Consider the following 17,342-nt stretch of genomic DNA (forward strand, 5'->3'; position numbering starts at 1 on the left):
AGGCTGTGCCCCCGGTCCAAGACTTTCCCCACTATTGGAAACATCCTCTCCAAATCCACTTTATCAAGGCCTTTCAATATTTGATCGGTTTTAATGAGATCCCCCCTCATTCTTCTACTCAAACCCATACTGACTGTGTAATGTAATGACCCGAAAGGTGTTCATATTGCTTTCTCTAAAATCACCCCCATATTAACCGATGGAATTTCATTACTACCATACTGTATAATAAACACTGCTGAATGGTAATATATGGCGCCCATACTACCCAGATTTCATGAATCATACTAAGTGCAATAGTCATTCCCTTCCTCGGTTTTACCACTCTAATATTTCAGATTCATATTTTCTTTTGAATTGAGAGGTCATTCATTCCAGTGTGTCAAAGCAGGCTCCCAAAGCTACCCATTCGCTGCAACTTATTATCTCAGAATGCGTTCTCCCACAAGCCCACCTACATTTGGGGAAGTTCACAGTAGCCAATTAACCTAACAACTAGGATGACTTGGGAATCTGCAAATAAACCAGAGCACCTGGAGGAAACGGAGAGCATGCAGACTTCACGCCTACAGAGTCAAAGTCAGAATGGTAGAAATTTGAGACAGTTGCACTACCAGTGTTATAATGACTCACTGAATAACTACGTGACATAATTAGGACACAAGAGAGAACACAGATGCAGGAAATAAGGATCAATACACATAAGATGCTGAAGGAACTCAGCAGGTCAGGCAGCGTCTATAGAGGAAAATAAATAGCTAACACGTTGGGCCAAGGGCAAGTGTTGACTGTTCATTTTCCTCCATAGATCATGCCCGACCTGCTGAGTTCTTACAATATTTTCTGTGTGTTTGTTTTTTATTTATTTTTATTTAAAGATACAGTGGGGTAACAGTCCCTTCTGGCCCAACAAGCCCATGCCGCCCAATTACAGCCACGTGACCAATTTACCTACTGATCGTATGCATTTGGAATGTACGAGGAAACCCACAGGGTCACGGGGAGAATGTACAAACTTCTTACAGACAGAGGTGGGAATTGAACTCGTGCCACTGGTGCTGTAAAGCAATGGGCTAACCACTGTGTTACTGTAAACACAAAATAATCTGCAGATGCTGGGTTCAAAGCAACACTCACAACACACTGGAGGAACTCAGCAGGTCAGGCAGCATCAGTGGAAACGATGAGTTGACGTTTCGGGCCGGAACCCTTCTTCAGGACTGAAGAAAGAAGGAGGGGGAAGGATTTGAAGAATGCTTGTAGGTTCAGTTGAAAAACCAGTAATTTGAAAGACAAAGGGGTGGGGGAGGGGAAGCAGGAAAACATTGGGTAGTAGAAGGAGGCGGAACCATGAGGGAGGTGATAGGCAGCTAGGGGAGGGGGCAGAGTGAAATAGGGATAGAGGAAGGGAGGGGGAGGGAATTACCGGAAGTTGGAGAATTCAATGTTCATACCAAGGGGCTGGAGACTACCTAGACGGTATATGAGGTGTTGCTCCTCCAACCTGAGTTTAGCCTCATCATGGCAGTAGAGGAGGCCATGTATGGACATATCTCAATGGGAATGGGAAGCAGAGTTGAAGTGGGTGGCTACTGGGAGATCCTATCTGTTCTGGCGGACGGAGTGGAGGTGCTCGACGAAGCGGTCCCCCAATCTGCGTTGGGTTTCACCGATGTAGAGGAGGCCGCACCGGGAGCACCGGATGCAATAGATGACCCCAACAGACTCACAAGTGAAGTGTTGCCTCACCTGGAAGGACTGTTTGGGGCCCTGAATGGTGGCAAGAGAGGAGGTGTAGGGACAGGGATAAGTGCCGGGTGGGAGATCCATGGGGATGGACGTGCGGATAAGGGAGTCGCGGAGGGACCGATCCCTGCGGAAAGTGGAGAAGGGTGGAGAGGGAAAGATGTGCTTAGTGGTGGGGTCCTGTTGAAGGTGGTGAAAGTTTTTCCTTCTTTCTTTAGTCCTGACGGAGGGTTCCGGCCCAAAACATCGACTCATCGTTTCCACTGATGCTGCCTGACCTGCTGAGTTCCTCCAGCGTGTTGTGAGTGTCGCTGTGTTACTGTGTTGATATGTGACATAATCTATCCATGCTGTGTGCAATAATCACTCCATCCTAAATAACTCTGCAATCATCATGTCTGTGCTGTGTGTGTAATAACAATAGATTATTTCACAATCTGTTAGTCATCACCCTACTGTGTGTGATGAACCCACATTGTACCTGTCCATAAACACAAAATAATCTGCAGATGCTGGGGTCAAAGCAACACTCACAACACACTGGAGGAACTCAGCAGGTCGGGCAGCATCAGTGGAAAAGATCGGTCGATGTTTCGGGCCGGAACCCTTCGTCAGGTCTGTAAGGGGAAGGGGCAGAGGCCCTATAAAGAAGGTGGAGGGAGGGTGGGAAGGAGAAGGCTGGTAGGTTCCAGGAGAAAAACCAGTAAGGGGAAAGATAAAAAGCAACCTGTACCTGTCCATAAAGGTTATTATATACCTTTATAATTAAACTTCTATGGAAGTGTTTGTAGTAAGCCCTTTTGAAGTGTGTGTGTGATGAACCCTCATTCTAATTATATCGACAACCCCCTTTTTAATGACGGAACTCTACAAGTTGTAATAACTTGTACATCTAAATAAAGTGTAATTTTGCTCAGTGGCGTGACTCTTCTTCTGCTTTGACCCATTGATGCATCTGATTTTCTTGTTCTGGCTGTGAGAGATTTCTGTTTTCCACACTCATTTTTCTATCTTGTTTCTAAATGAGACATCAATCGTACCACAGTGTTAGAGATGTGTATTTAGTGTGATTAAACTAAGTAGTTCAGTACTGTCCAAACTCAATTCACACAACTGAATAAATTACAACATTCTTGAATATGCATTTGGACTGGTTGAGTTGTTTCTTTTTATTAATATTTTTGCAGATATTAATTGTATTGTTCAGATATAGTAATATAGAATTACTTTATATATACTTGTACAATTACAGACAGCTTCACATTAAGAAAATTGCGATAAATATTTCTCTATATAAATTGCATTAATGCATACATTATAAACAAAACAAAACTAAGGCAAATCAGTTTAATATCTTATCATTAAGAAAATTTTCTATTTAGAAAACTTAGAAAATTTGTCGGTAGAAATCTCTAAGTTACAGCTTGGGTGCTTTTGTTACACTTCTTTGGTGATGTTACCAAGGTTCTGATATAAACAAAACACAGAAAATTTCTGACATAGAAATATACTGTATTTATAACCATAATGTGCCTAGGATTTGGTAACTTGCCCTTGTCTTACCATCCCTCGGATTAGAGATGTTGATATTTCAGCTGCTCTTAATGGAAAGGCATGTCCTTTCTTCCTGCAGACAACTTGGTTCAGTAATGTTGTCACTTTTCTCATACCGTTTGTTACACATCAATGTGAAAGTTGGCTGGTTGCTAATTATTCCTGAGGAACAGTTTCCCAACTAGCATCACTTCACAATGGGAATAGGTGGTAATAAATCACTTTGAAAAAGATCTGTATCCAATTAAGAATTAAAGCTCTGAAATTAAGATCATTTAGACGTTTTCTCATTCTTTAATAGGATTTTATGTTTTTATCAGAAATCTACTTCTGATGAGATTTATTTCTAATGGAAACTCAATTCAAGAAAATGAATTTTGATATAACAGCTAATAAAGCTGTCCATAGAAGACTTTACATATGTTAGGCAGCAATATAAAACACTAGACTTTGGCTGTATCTTGTGCAATTAAAAATAAGGTCAACAGATATAATCTCTGTTTTTACGTGATCTGTTGGGTTGAATTGCATAGTAATTCCATATCCAGTCGACTGGATGGTTGTCTTAAGTACCCTTCTAACAATACCAGCTGTAGTGAGCTCTTTACTGCCGTCCCAGAACCTGGCAGCATCCACTTAATCAGTTGATAACTCATGTTGGATTTGACATTTCTTTGAAGATTGTTCTTGTCTGAAACAGTAGAGAAAAGAAACAGTGGGATCACCTCAGTATATTTTAAAACATCAAACGCTGTTGGAATCATTTGACTGAAATGACAATTAAATTCCATGTGCTAGTTGTAAAATCGGGGTTCAATTCCCGCCACTGCCCAAGATTGTGCGTTTGTCCCGTGAACATGTGGATTTCCTCCGGGTACTCCGGTTTCCTCCGACATTCCAAAGACGTACGGTTAGGGTTAGTGAGTTGTGGGCATGCTAGTTGGGTGCCAGAAGTGTGGCAACACTTGTGGGTTGCTCAGCACAATTTCACTGTACGTTTTTCAAAGTAATGTTCATGCGACAATTAAAGCTCATTTAAGATCTTTTAAAAATCTCTACCCATTTACTCAAATGGAGGATAAAGGTGTGAAAGGGATTAGCTAAACACGATTAGCGATGCAGATTGAATAAAACCTCTGAGTGTAATATTAGAAACAGTATATCAATTATACTGAAGACATGAGGTTGCCTTGCCTTGGCAATCAAAGTGAAGGATAATCCAAAGAGCTTTTACAGGTATATTAAGAGCAAAAGGATTGTAAGGGATAAAATTGGTCCTCTTGAAGATCAGAGTGGTCGGCTATGTGCGGAACCAAAGGAAATGGGGGAGATCTTAAATAGGTTTTTTGCGTCTGTGTTTACTAAGGAAACTGGCATGAAGTCTATGGAATTAAGGGAAACAAGTAGTGAGATCATGGAAACTGTACAGATTGAAAAGGAAGAGGTCCTTGCTGTCTTGAGGAAAATTAAAGTGGATAAATCCCCGGGACCTGACAGGGTGTTCCCTCGGACCTTGAAGGAGACTAGTGTTGAAATTGCAGGGGCCCTGGCTGAAATATTTAAAATGTCACTGTCTACAGGTGAGGTGCCGGAGGATTGGAGAGTGGCTCATGTTGTTCTGTTGTTTAAAAAAGGATCGAAAAGTAATCTGGGAAATTATAGGCCAGTAAGTTTAACGTCGATAGTAGGTAAGTTATTGGAGGGAGTACTAAGAGACAGAACCTACGAGCATTTGGATAGACAGGGACTTATTAGGGAGAGTCAACATGGCTTTGTGCGTGGTAGGTCATGTTTGACCAATCTATTGGAGTTTTTCAAGGAGGTTACCAGGAAAGTGGATGAAGGGAAGGCAGTGGATGTTGTCTACATGGATTTCAGTAAGGCCTTTGACAAGGTTCCACATGGGAGGTTAGTTAGGAAAATTCAGTCGCTAGGTATACATGGAGAGGTGGTAAATTAGATTAGACATTGGCTCAATGGAAGAAGCCAGAGAGTGGTGGTAGAGAATTGCTTCTCTGAGTGGAGGCCTGTGACTAGTGGTGTGCCACAGGGATCAGTGCTGGGTCCATTGTTATTTGTCATCTATATCAATGATCTGGATGATAATGTGGTAAATTGGATCAGCAAGTTTGCTGATGATACAAAGATTGGAGGTGTAGTAGACAGTGAGGAAGGTTTTCAGAGCCTGCAGAGGGACTTGGACCAGCTGGAAAAATGGGCTAAAAAATGGCAGATGGAGTTTAATACTGACAGGTGTGAGGTATTGCACGTTGGAAGGACAAACCAATATAGAACATACAGGATTAATGGTAAGGCACTGAGGAGTGCAGTGGAACAGAGGGATCTGGGAATACAAATACAAAATTCCCTAAAAGTGGCATCACAGGTAGATAGGGTCGTAAAGAGAGCTTTTGGTACATTGGCCTTTATTAATCAAAGTATTGAGTATAAGAGCTGGAATGTTATGATGAGGTTGTATAAGGCATTGGTGAGGCTGAACCTGGAGTATTGTGTTCAGTTTTGGTCACCAAATTACAGGAAGGATATAAATAAGGTTGAAGAGTGCAGAGAAGGTTTACAAGGATGTTGCCGGGACTTGAGAAACTCAGTTACAGAGTAACAGAGTTGAATAGGTTGGGACTTTATTCCCTGGAGCGTAGAAGAATGAGGGGAGATTTGATAGAGGTATATAAAATTATGATGGGTATAGATAGAGTGAATGCAAGCAGGCTTTTTCCACTGAGGCAAGGGGAGAAAAAAACCAGAGGACATGGGTTTAGGGTGAGGGGGGAAAAGTTTAAAGGGAACATTAGTGGGGGCTTCTTCACACAGAGAGTGATGGGAGTATGGAATGAGCTGCCAGATGAGGTGGTAAATGCGGGTTCTTTTTTAACATTTAAGAATAAATTGGACAGATACATGGATGGGAGGTGTATGGAGGGATATGGTCCGTGTGCAGGTCAGTGGGACTAGGCAGAAAATGGTTCGGCACAGCCAAGAAGGGCCAAAAGGCCTGTTTCTGTGCTGTAGTTTCTATGGTTTCTATGGTTTCTATACCATACATCAAATATCTTACTCAGGGCATGCATTAATCTGCCACAATTTTGGCTCAAATTCTTTATCACAGTATGGCAGACAATTAACTACAGGAGCAGACGTATATGTGACTTGTAAAAAAATTATGGAAGAAATTTGGGCTTTGCAGGCCAAGCCAGCATTTAATTGCCTTCTTGAACTACTGTAGTCCTTCAGGTGGGGGAGAGTTGCAGAATTTTGACCTATCAATGGTGAAAGAATAGTAATATACTGTATCTCCAGGTCAGAATGATGTGTGGCTTGGAAGGCATCTTCCAGGTGATGATTTCCTAAGCTTTTGCTGCTCTTGTCCTTCTAACTCAGTAGATCCCAAACCCTTTTGGGTTACCACCCCCTTGGCTCCCAGACCACATCCCCTGTGCCCCACTCTCCCTTTCTGGCCATTATATAAAAACTGTAAAGAGTTCTGATTTACGATGCACAGTGAAAGAAAATAAGAGCTGCAAATTCAAAGCAGTGACAAATAATGGCAAAAATTATTGAAATCTATTTAAGCTACAAATAAAATTATCTCTTTATTTAATTACAGTAAAACAATTTTCATCAACAATTTTACACTACGTTAGTAGTCCAGCTACTCACTACTTCATTGCTTTTTCACCTTTCAATGAGTTGGATGGGCTTGGTGCAGTGAGATCAGCTTCTCAACATTGGGCTGAATGTCTCACAGAACGAGTCTCAGATCCCCACATTCTGTAACTTGCTGCCTATTTCGTTGCTTTGAAAGAAGTTGGGTGACATGCACTGAAACCACGCTCCGCTAAATATGATGTAGGAAAGGCAATAAAGAACATCTTGACCTTTTTCCACAGTGCAGGATAGCATTCAGAGATTTCTTTCTGCAACCAAGTCTTGGTAAGAATTTTTGAGCCTCGGCTTCAGCTCAAAGTCATTTTGTAATGAGATCAGTTCTTCCTTTATCCTCTCTGCTAATTCCTCATGACAAGTGTTCAGGAATAGATTAATTACCCAGTCTGGAATTTAGATTGAGAGAAGATCCTGAAATCTCTCTGACTTGCCTTTATGCAGCTCACCCAGGTGGGCATATGATTTTGATAAGATTCACATCATTTCCTTGCAATGAAAGATTGATCTCATTAAACTTTGTGAATAATTCTGACAAATAAGCAGTCATACCTACTATTCTTGAGTTGATTACTGAATGAACCATTTGAGTCTTCAAAGAATTTTATCACAGTTTCAAAAAACGCATAAAAGCATCTCAGGCAATTTCCTTTTGAGAGCCACCTGACTTGAGTACAATAGCAAGCATTCAGATCGTTCATCATTCTCAATACAAAGCTCTCAAAATAGTCAAGAATTGAGAGCACGGGACTTGATTTTATTTATCACTGTAATAACAGTACTTAATGATTTGTGCAGCTGAACATTTAGTTTTCTTTGTGAAAGATGTCTGTGAATTACACAGTGAATGGGGTACAGTTTTTTTTCCAGAAAGTAGTAACCCCATAATGGTGTCCTGTTGTTGATGGTGCTCCATCTGTTGCACAAGCAAGAATGTTGGTGAGTGGAATGTCCTTCTCTTTGAAAAATTGCTCAACAACCTGAAATATTGACTCCCCCTTTGGATCTGTTTCTAATCCCCTTACAAATCATATCTCTTGAACTATGTTTTCATCTTTTATGAAGCGAACATAACTAAGAAGCAAAAATTTGTCGTCTGGTAAAGTAGATTCTGAGAAAATTCTGTGTTCCTAACTATGTTGCATAATGTGTTTTCTACATTCTTAGGCGTATCATCTATTCATCTTTGAACAGAGTTGTTACTGAGCAGAATCACTTTCTTTATTTGGTCTGCTGACTTATGCAAATCCATACTCAGAACTTAAAAGACAACCACTCTACATCGCTTTCATTGACCTCACGAAGGCCTTCGACCTTGTGATCAGACGGCCTGTTCAAAATCCTCGCCAGTATTGGTCGTCCCGCGAGGCTCCTCAGGATAGTTCAGTCATTCCACACAGACATGAAGGGCGTCATTCAGTTCGACGGCTCTTCTTCGGAGGCCTTCAACATCCACAGCGGTGTGAAGCAGGGCTGTGTGCTTGCCCCCACCCTGTTTCGCGTCTTCTTCACAGTCATGCTGAAGCACGCCTTTGGAACATCAACTGATGGTGTCTACCTCCACACCAGATCAGACAGGAGGCTGTTCAGTCTGTCCCGGCTGAGGGCGAAAACCAAGGTTTGTGAAGTACTCGTCAGGGACATGCTGTTTGCATACAATGCGGCACTGGCAACACACTCTGAAGAGCAACTGCAATGCCTCATGGACAGCTTCTCAAGAGCCTGCCAGGACTTCAGCTTGACCATCAGCCTGAAGAAAACCAACGTGTTGGGCCAAGGCGTTGAGCACCCCCCTGCCATTACCATCAACAACTACGAGCTGGAGGTAGTTCATGAGTTTACATACCTTGGCTCCACCATCACGGACAGCCTCTCCCTAGACCCCGAGATCAACAGACAGATCGGACGAGCAGCCCCAACATTCACCAGGCTGACAAAGAGAGTCTGGGAGAACAGAAAGCTGACAACACACACTAAAGTTGCAGTCTACAGGGCCTGCGTCCTCAGCACACTGCTTAATGGCGGCGAGACCTGGAGCCTCTACTACAGACAAGAGCGGCGTCTCAACGCCTTCCACCTTCGCAGCCTAAGACACTTCCTGGACATCACGTGGACTGACCGAGTCACCAACAATGAGGTCCTGGCCCGCGCCCATATACCCAGCCGCTTCACCCTGCTCCAACAACGCCGTCTCCGCTGGCTGGGCCACGTACACCACATGTCAGACGGGAGGATCCCGAAAGACCTGCTGTACGGGGAACTGGCGTCCAGCAAGAGAGCACAAGGGCGGCCCCATCTTCATTTCAAAGATGTCTGCAAGAGAGACATGAACGTCAAGAGGTGGGAGGACATCGCAAGCAATCGCTCTCACTGGAGGCTGGAACTATGCAGAGGTCTAAAAAGAGGAGAAGAGAAGCTGAGGCTTGCTGCTGAAGAAAAGCGCACTCGTCGAAAAAACAGCACCAAGACCTTCCCCCGTTGGGAAGGTCAGATCACAACCTGGTGTATCCAAAACCCTGCTACGTGCCTCTGGTGAAGAGTAAACCTGCAACCTCGAGGACAGTGAGGAAATGGTCGGATGAGGCTTATGAAGTGCTCCAGGGTTGTTTTGAGGTGACAGACTGGCAGGCACTCTGTGAGCCACATGGAGAGGATATTGATGGGCTCACAGAGTGCATCACTGATTACATCAACTTCTGTGTGGACTGCAATGTTCTGACAAGAACTGTCCTTTGTTATTCAAATAACAAGCCATGGGTAACAAAGGACATTAAGGCCATTCTGAATGCTAAAAAGAGGGTGTTTAGAGATGGAGATAGGGAGGAGCTGAGAGCAATACAGAGGGACCTGAAAGCCAGGATCAGGGAGGCTAAAGACAGGTACAGGAGGAAGCTTGAGTGGAAACTCCAGCAGAACAATGTGAGAGAGGTCTGGAGTGGGATGAGGACCATCACTGGGTTCTGGCAAATTAGCAATGGAGGAGCTGAAGGCAGTGTGGACAGGGCCAACGAACTTAACCTGTTCTTTAACAGATTTGACATTGTGGCCCCTGCCCATCCCCCACGAGTCATCTGTTGTCGGCCCCCAACCAACACATATTCCACTCTCCCCTCCTACCCTTCCTCACAGTTCCCCACCCTGCTCTCATGACTATACCCCTTCCCCACATGTAACCACCACGGTGGGCTTCACAGCTGAAACATCTCAACCCAAGCAAGGCTGCAGGATCGGATGGTGTCAGTACCAGGGTGCTCAAAGCCTGTGCCCCTCAGCTATGTGGAGTACTTCGCCATGTATTCAACCTGACCCTGAGGCTCTGGAGGGTTCCTGTGCTGTGGAAGATGTCCTGCCTCGTCCCTGTGCCGAAGACGCCGCGCCCCAGCGGCCTCAATGACTACAGACCGGTGGCATTGACCTCCCACATCTTGAAGACCCTGGAGAGACTTGTTCTGGAGCTGCTCCGGCCTATGGTCAGGCCACACTTAGATCCCCTCCAGTTCACCTACCAGCCCCGACTAGGAGTTGAGGATGCCATTGTCTACCTGCTGAACCGTATCTACGCCCACCTGGACAAGCCAGCGAGCACTGTGAGGGTCATGTTTTTTGACTTCTCCAGTGCGTTCAACACCATCCACCCTGCTCTGCTGGGGGAGAAGCTGACAGCGATGCAGGTGGATGCTTTCCTGGTGTCATGGATTCTTGATTACCTGATTGGCAGACCACAGGACGTGTGCTTGCAACACTGTGTGTCCGACAGAGTGATCAGCAGCACTGGGGCTCCACAGGGGACTGTCTTCTCTCCTTTTCTCTTCACCATTTACACCTTGGACTTTAACTACTGCACAGAGTCTTGTCATCTTCAGAAGTTTTCTGATGACTCTGCCATAGTTGGATGCATCAGCAGGGGAGATGAGGCTGAGTACAGGGCTACAGTAGGAAACTTTGTCACATGGTGTGAGCAGAATTATCTGCAGCTTAATGTGAAAAAGACTAAGGAGCTGGTGGTAGACCTGAGGAGAGCTAAGGTACCGGTGACCCCTGTTTCCATCCAGGGGGTCAGTGTGGACATGGTGGAGGATTACAAATACCTGGGGATACGAATTGACAATGAACTGGACTGGTCAAAGAACACTGAGGCTGTCTACAAGAACGGTCAGAACCGTCTCTATTTCCTGAGGAGACTGAGGTCCTTTAACATCTGCCGGACGATGCTGAGGATGTTCTACGAGTCTGTGGTGGCCAGTGCGATCATGTTTGCTGTTGTGTGCTGGGGCAGCAGGCTGAGGGTAGCAGACACCAACAGAATCAACAAACTCATTCATAAGGCCAGTGATGTTGTGGGGATGGAACTGGACTCTCTGACGGTGGTGTCTGAAAAGAGGATGCTGTCCAAGTTGCATGCCATCTTGGACAATGTCTCCCATCCACTACATAATGTACTGGTTGGGCACAGGAGTACATTCAGCCAGAGACTCATTCCACCGAGATGCAACACAGAGCGTCATAGGAAGTCATTCCTACCTGTGGCCATCAAACTTTACAACTCCTCCCTTGGAGGGTCAGACACCCTGAGCCAATAGGCTGGTCCTAGACTTATTTCCTGGCATAATTTACATATTACTATTTAATTATTTATGGTGCAACTGTAACGAAAACCAATTTCCCCCAGGATCAATAAAGTATGACTATGACTATAAGATAACACTGAAGGACAGCACCTTCAAGTGCAGTCGATGCAGCTGAGACTGTCACTCCTGTGTGGGCCTCTACAGCCACAACAGATGCTGCTCTAACACAGACTGAAGCAAGACCTTCCAGGCGCAGATCCATGGTCTCCGAGACTAACGGATGCCACCACTCAGAACTGACTTGACTGCTGACAGAACCAGTTCTTCTCCAGTTCTATGTGGCTTTCCAGATTTAGTGAGGTGGAGGGTTTCCTCCTCCTTCCTGGATTTATGGGGTGAAGTCAAATACGGTTGCAGGCAGGTGGTTCGGCAGTTGGTCCTCAACTCAGCAGTGAACCAGGTGGCCAGGCTAAGTGCATGGAGAGCCAGGGCTAACTCAAGATGAGAGGAATGTTGGGTGAGATGATCAGGAGGAATTGGATGAACTTGTAGTGCTCTCCGATGCTCATGTGCACAGGCCGTGTGCGCACTCTGACCATCCCAGACCCCAAGCGACGACTGTCGATGGCAGTCAGGTGAAACAGAAGGGTGAGGGACAGGTTCGGTAGGGAGACCAACCTGCACATACAGTCCAGAAAGTTGCCTGCTGTGCTGGGGTCCACCAGAGCAAGACTTCCCAACCCTTTTTTATGCCACAGACCAATGCCATTAAGCAAGGGGTCCGAGGACCCCAGACTGGAAACCTCTGCCTTGGAGAGTTCTGTGTGTGTAGAGCCATCAGGGTGTAGAGGAGGATGGCTAGAATGAGTAGGGCTATGTTGGCGGAACAAGGGGTCGGGAGGAGCTTACTAGATAGAAGGCCCCTGGTCTCTCCCTGGTGGTGCTGTTTCCCAAACGCAGTGGACATGTGATGCGTGGGTGATTGGCTGCTCTGTAGTAAGTACACAAGTACAAGTTGTTTCTCCATCGACACCCATGCTGTTGGGGTGAGCTCTCCCTAACTGCATGGGTTCTGGAAGCATTGCTGATTAGACTCCTGCAGCCTGAACTGGTTCTGGGAATGTAACTGGGGTTCTGGACGATGATCCGGAAGGCTGTTTCATAACACGACTTTCAATACGGGCAGCTAGAGTGATGAGGCTTTCAAGGTCAGCGGGCATCCCTCAGGTAGACAGCTTGACTTTTAAGCGCTCTGAGAGGCCGCATTGGTAATGGGCCAGCAGCAGTTCTGCATTCCATCTGCACTCCGCCGTGAGGGTCCTGAATTTAATGGTGTAATCCATCTCAGAGCGGGAGCCTTGACGCAGGCAAAATATCCGATCTGCTGCCTCCCTCCCACTTCTCAGATGGTCAAAAACCTGGCACATTGTTGTGGTGAAATCGTCATTTTTATTGCAAACGGTGGTTTTATTGTCCCAGTTAGCGATGGCCCAGGTCAAGAGAGAGGTGATGAAGGCAGTCTTGCGTCGGTACTTAGAACACAGAGATGGCTGGAGCTCAAAGTGTAAGAGTCACCGGAATGGGAAGCTGCAGCATCGGGATGGGGATCCATCAAGAAGTTCAGGCACTGGTATCTGGGGCCCTGAGGGAAGAGGCTGAATAGTGCAGGGACGCTGTATCGAGATGGAGAGCTGGTTGACAGTGGTGAGCAGATGGTGAACGGTTTCCTGCTACTTCTGGATTGGGTACTCCTGTCAATGGATGACTTCTTTTAGGTGAGCATATTCTGCTGGGTCAATTAATGGTTCACTCATCCTGTCAGGAAATGTAGGGGAGACTTGATCCAAATGCAGAGCAGTGGAGACGAATTAGCAGCGAACAATAACTTTATCAATAACAAGCTACGAGGGGCCATAAACAAGAGAGAACAGATACTAAAAGCAACAAGACAACAAGGTAACGAAGGCTATGAGCGTGGTTGAGGCTGGCTGGTTTGATGGGTGAACAAGGACTGTGGACAAGAGCTGGGTTTAAATAGGCTGCAGGTGATGAGTTAGACAAGAGCGGTAGGTAACTCCTATTAGCTGGATGGAGATTAGGAGCAGCATAGGCAGGCCTTACACACATCCATTCCAACTTCATTTGCCCACATTAGGATCACTTCCCGACATGCCTTGGCTATTTAAGATTTTGTCTAAATGCCTCTTAAATGTAGAAGTTGTGTCTGATTCTATCAGCTCCTCTGGCAATGAGCTCCAGATTTCAACCACTCTATGCGAATAAAAGATATCCTTTATTTTCCACTTAAAACGTCCATTCGCCTTAAACCTACAGTATGTCCTCTTGAGGAGGGGAAGTATGGAATGAAGGGGGCATTCAATTTCTACAAAGGGTTATAAGCAGGTTAAGTGAATGTGAGGAGTTTGGCCCACATGCAATGGATGCACAATGGAGAGTATACTAACTGGTTGCCAAACAGCCTAGAATGGAAACACCACTGCTCAGGAATGGAAAACTCTACAGAAAGTGGTGGATACGGCCCAGTCCATCATAGGCAAAGCCCTTCCCACCATTGAGCATATTTGCATGGAGTGCTGTTACAAGAAAGCAGCATCTATTCTCACTCCTACTGTCAGACAGGAGGTACAGGAACCTTAGGTCCCACACCAACAGGTTCAGGAACAGTTATTACCCTTCAACCATTAAGCACCAGGCTCCTGAACTGGTGTGGATAACTACAAATCAAGTTTAATTGCCATGGATACAGCCAAATGAGACAGCGTTCCCCTGGAGCCAAGGTGCAAAAACATATATATGCTTTCAAAATAACGAGAAAGGAAAAAAGAGAACTTAGTCCTGTAAGAAAACAAGTTTTTAGACCAAGTTCCTGAGTACTACTCTGTACTACTCAGGACTACCCTGTACTTCACTCAGTACTACCCTGAACTGATCCTACAAACTGCAGTTTATCTTTCAAGGGCTCTACAACTCATATTTTTAGTATTATTTATTTTTTATTTGTATTATTTGTCTTCACTTGCACCTTGGTTGTTTGTCAATCTTTACTTACAGTTTTTATTGTATTTCTGTATTTTCCTGTAAATGCAAGAAAATAAATCTCAAGATAGTGTATGGTAACAAATACGCACTTTGACAATAAATTTACTTTAACTGTGACTATAATTTAGGAAAATGTCAACCTGTCCATTTAAGAAAAGTTCTGAATCATGGGACATTGCTCTGAGATGCAGTGGGGTGTGGTTGTCTGGGAGCATGGTTTACAAAAGGCTGGGATAATAATGCATTATTTATTACGAGAGTAAATGAAACAGTAAGCATAATGTTAAGTGGGGCATTGGTGAGAAGACATCTGGATGTTAATGGAAACATTACTTAGCTGACACCTAGAGTGCTCACATTATTATATGAGACAGGTTAGGTTTAAATTGCTGAACAGTGGGATGCAACTTGCTTGAAAACAGAAAATCCTGAAGGGTTTTGATGGAATGGATCTAGAAAAGACAAGCTAGACTGAGTGTTCATGGTTCAAAAGTCAGGAAGAGGTAAATATTCTTCTTCCAGTATGTCATGGGCCTTTGGAACTCATCCCGAAATAGGCATGGAAGCTCTTTGAATATCTCAAGGGAGATGCAGATAGATTATTTAAAAAGGAGCTTTTTAACAAATTTCATTTTCAATTGAAAAATTTAAGAATGTTAACACAGGTAGAATGGAATGCAGAGTTGGGAAAACAATCTAATCTGCCACAATCATACTGAACAGCACAGCAGGATCAAGATCCCACGTGGCGCACTCCTTTTGCCAATTCATTTGTTTCTATTTCATGTTGTGTGTATCAACATTCATAACAGTAAAGGAGACATAAGAGACTGCAAATGCTGGAATCTGAAGCAACAATCTGCTGGAGGAACTCAGCAGGTCGAGCAGCATCTGTAGGAGGAAAGGAATTGTCAATATTTCAGACCCAAAACATCGACAATTTGTTTCCTTCCACACCTGCTGCTCTGTCTGCTGAATTCCTCCAGCAGACTGCTGCTCCATAACAGAAATTTTTGTCTCAAAATGACATGATTTCACCAGAATAGCTTCTTGGCAAAAATAGCATCACATGACATTTTCAATAGTGCAATGTAATTTTTTTCCTAGACTTTCAATTTGAAAACCTCAGCATCTCCCATGAGGCTTTGAATTAAATTTTATCCCACAAATAATCGTATATTATTGACGTTTATGAGAAACAAGAGGAACAGGGACATAGATTTTAATGATATGATTCAAGCAGGGAATGCAGAATTAGGAACAGGAAATCTGTAAACACAGCTTTCCTAAATGGATGTCTAAGAACAATTTCCTGCAGGTTTCCTGATCAGCATTGCTGATTAAAGCAGGTTAGTGAACACAAGCACAGGGATTGAAGGTGGTGGGTGGATGATCAGATAATACATTTATGAGAATGGTAGCTGTGAGATATCTGATTGCAGGAACAGGAAGCAAAAAACTGCTTGAGGCATCTGCTTGTGATGGTTGACAGAAGGAAGATGAAGGTCTGGATAGTCCAACTGAATCAGAATAGTGGAGAGCCTTCTACTGTTTCTACTGTACTGTATTCTAACTGGTATGGGGGCTACTGCACAGGATTGAAGTAGGCTGCAGAGAGTTGTAAACTTAGTTCCATCATGGGCACTAGCCTCCATGGTATCCAGGACATCTTCAAGGAGCGGTGCGTCAGTAAGGCATCATTAAGAACCTCCATCACCCAGGTCTTGCCTTGTTCTCATTGCTGTCATCAGGAAGGAGGTACAGAAGTGTGAAGTCACACACCCAACGATTCAGGAACAGCTTCTTCCCCTCTGCCATCTGATTTCTGAATGGACATTGAACCCATGAACACTATCGCACTACTTTTTTATTTCTATTTTTGCACATACTTCTTATTTATTTTATTTAACTATTATACCCACACTGAACCAGTGTGGGTAACTTGACTCACATCAACACTGAACGGATCCACAGCCTATGGACTCATTGTCAAGGACTCTACAATTCATGTTCTCAATATTATTTACTTATTTTTTCTGTAATTGCTCAGTTTGTCTTATGCAAATTGATTATCTGTCCATCTTTGTGTGTAGTTCTTCATTGATTCTATTGTGCTTCTTTGTATCTACTTTGAATGCCTGCAAGAAAATAAATCTCAGGGAGTAAATGGTGACATTTATGTACTTTGATAATAAAATTACTTTGAACTTTGCCTCACAGCTCTTGAACTCAATCCCCTGACTAACAAAGTCCAACACACCACAAGCCTTATTAACAACCCAATCCCCAACCCCTCTCTCTCACAACAACTAACATATCGCCCACCCACAAATTGGCCATAGAAAGGAAACACCCAAAAACTGAAGGAGGCGAGTGAACAATGATTCCTAGGGTGACATCTTCCAGGTAGCTAATCTCTTCAATATTTCACTTTCTCTACACCTTCTGCTCACTCTTTGTGTCTTGATTTTATTACAGAAACCGTTGGAGCCTGTGACACGCAGTTTGGAATTTGATTGAATGATCCAGCGCTCTGCTGTGTCCAGGGAGCTGCCTCATGGAGAAGACCAGAGACGGGGACCCAAAGAAGACTGAGAACACAAAATGATTGGTGGAAAAGACCAGAAATGGGGTATGGGGTCATGAACAACTCCATTTCAAAGCTTTGAGGAAGATTGAAGGATCAAGGTGGATACGGAGGGGGTCAGCGTTTGCTCCCAATGGAGGCCACAG

General features: G+C 44.2%; 1 protein-coding gene across 3 annotated transcripts in view; it reads right to left on the minus strand.

The window, feature by feature from the left end:
* Nucleotides 1-2,904: 2,904 nt before the first annotated feature.
* Nucleotides 2,905-17,342, minus strand: part of si:ch211-250c4.3 (uncharacterized protein LOC100535981 homolog) — a 122,212-nt gene continuing 107,774 nt past the window's right edge. For all 3 annotated transcript variants that reach the window (XM_063071510.1, XM_063071509.1, XM_063071508.1), the window contains one exon: nt 2,905-3,991. The gene's annotated coding sequence lies outside the window, so the exon portion shown is untranslated. The remainder of the gene's footprint in view (nt 3,992-17,342) is intronic.

The sequence above is a fragment of the Mobula hypostoma genome, chromosome 19 (assembly GCF_963921235.1).
Source record: "Mobula hypostoma chromosome 19, sMobHyp1.1, whole genome shotgun sequence".
In the NCBI taxonomy this organism is placed as follows: domain Eukaryota; kingdom Metazoa; phylum Chordata; class Chondrichthyes; order Myliobatiformes; family Myliobatidae; genus Mobula; species Mobula hypostoma.